Source organism: Quercus lobata, chromosome 10, assembly GCF_001633185.2.
Source record: "Quercus lobata isolate SW786 chromosome 10, ValleyOak3.0 Primary Assembly, whole genome shotgun sequence".
Classification (NCBI taxonomy): Eukaryota; Viridiplantae; Streptophyta; class Magnoliopsida; order Fagales; family Fagaceae; genus Quercus; species Quercus lobata.
The window spans coordinates 31,226,242-31,228,515 of NC_044913.1; the positions used below are offsets into that span (position 1 = coordinate 31,226,242).

The following is a 2,274-nucleotide window of genomic DNA, read 5'->3' on the forward strand; positions in this document are numbered from 1 at the left end:
AAGATAATCAAGTCTGTCGGGTCCTCATGCTGGTGCTAAAGATGATGGCTAAGCTGAATTCTCTAGAGTAGTGGTGAATCTCTCAATCTCCTTCTCTGTATCTCCTCCCTCTTCCTTAACATGATCCCTCGATATTTGAGACACATCGGTTTTCGATCCTTTAATGTGAGTTGTGCCTTGAGTCACAATGTGTGCACCAATAGGATAGTCTCTTTGTTGTATTGTGAGACCGCTCGGAAGTTTAAGCCTTGTCTTTGCAATGAGACCCATGATGAGAGTAGGGAATGGCATGATTGTCCTTGAGTTCCTTTTAGTGATGCTCTTGGTCAGAAGGTGGAAGATGTGTCCACAAATATCAATCTCCTTGTGAGTAAAGAGATCATACAAGAAGATTGTCCTGGAAGCGGACAACGTCGTTAGGTTGGTGACCGGATACGGATTATGGATCATCACATAAGATAAAGTTCTCATCTCCGAACTGAATGGAATTGTGTTCATGGAGGACTTTTTAAGTGTACCACTAAGAATTGTCACCATCTCCTCAATGGATTCCAAGCGATTATCATATTGAACTGTGTTACCACCTCCTCAATGGATTCCAAGCGATTATCATATTGAACTGTGATTGGCTGTGAAGGAGGACGAACTTCCAAAAAATCTTGAATGCTTTCCCTTGTAATCACAAACTCTTTGTGTCTCACCCAGCAATTGATGTGGTCTCCATCTACACTAGCATTTGAGAAAAACTCTTTTATGATCTCCAAGTACACAACTCCACTTGGATTCAGTAGCTTTGTCCATGTCCTTTTCTTAAACACTTCAGGGATGCAAGTGTCCTCAAGGGAATCCAATTTCATGACCCTTTCCATGATAATCGTGGCTCTGTTGTAGTAGTCATTGTAAGCCAAATTTGCCTCAACAGACTTGAAGTTGTCAGAATCCATGCGAGCATGCTTGGAGGATTTCTTGGTTGCTGAATGTTTGGTTGGAGACATTTGCACATGTACACAGAGAACAGAAAAGGAAAACATGTGCAAAAACACAAAAATAAAGCACAAACATGATTAGTTTCATGCTAGTCCAAAACAAAAGTAAAAGTGCATAAAACATAGCACAAACATCTTAAACCAGAACAAGACACAGTTAAAACAACATGCTTAAAGTGCTAAAGCATGTAAACATGAGCAAACTGCAAGAAGAATAGCAACTGTGCATGTGTGTGCATGTGTTGTGCGTGTGTGTGCAGGAGGTGATGCATGGTGTGAGCCTAGTGTGTGCATGGCATGGCATGGTAAGGCACAAGTTGGGCAAAGTGTGTAAAACACACACCCATTGACCAAAACATGTCAAGTATGTTCAATCAAGGGTAAACCCAAACATTAGAACTCATTTGAGTCCAATTCAACACAACAATGTCACTTGAACATTTTGTCAAACACTTAGCATGCAACACTACACTACATGAATGGACAATGCATGAACACATAGAAAAATGCCTCAATACAAGTGTAAAATGCCATAAGGGGCCAAACACAGATACACACAGACCAAATGGGACTTAGCCCAATCAAAATTTTGAAATTTTTTTGCTTAAAATCATGAACCCAACCCCTTTTTCGAAAAGAATGTTTAAGGAAACATACCTTGAAGATGATTTTGCAGAAATTAAGCTTGAAAATGATGGGGTTTTGAGTGAAAGACAGTTTTGGGTTGAGAAGGGTTTGAGAGAGGCAAGGTGAGGGAAATAGAGAGTGTTTAAAAAATTGTCACATCAGCCTTATAAAACTGAAAACACGCGTTTTTCGCGGGTTAGGCAGTCACAAAATTAGTCGCGAAAAACACCACTGAAGCACAAAAGCTTTCGTGGGAAGGTTTTAGTCGCAATACAGTCACGATAGCCTCTGTATGAAACTTGTGTTTTTCTAGTTTTTGCTTAAAAATCATTTCGCGGGAAGTTGATGAGAATGCAAAATGTCATATTTTTCTCCCTTAATGTTTAGTCTTTTATATTTATTTGGTGCCTAAATGTACTCATTATTCTTATATTTTGATTTAGGATGCAAATGGAGGCATTAAGTGCAAAACGTAGCTAATTGGGCGATTCTGGACAGTTTTGACATCACTTTGTAATCTGGGCATAACTCTCTCATCTGAGCTCCGATTGAGATGATTCATGATGCTATGGAACACCAAGAAAAATCTCTACAACTTTTTTGTTTTGAGTTTTGAGAGATACGGGATGCATCATAGTCTAAATCGGGCTTGAAGTTGCTC

At 39.5% G+C, this 2,274-nt stretch overlaps 1 pseudogene; it reads left to right on the forward strand.

The window, feature by feature from the left end:
- Positions 1 to 1,598: 1,598 nt before the first annotated feature.
- Positions 1,599 to 2,274, forward strand: part of LOC115964638 — a 6,320-nt pseudogene continuing 5,644 nt past the window's right edge.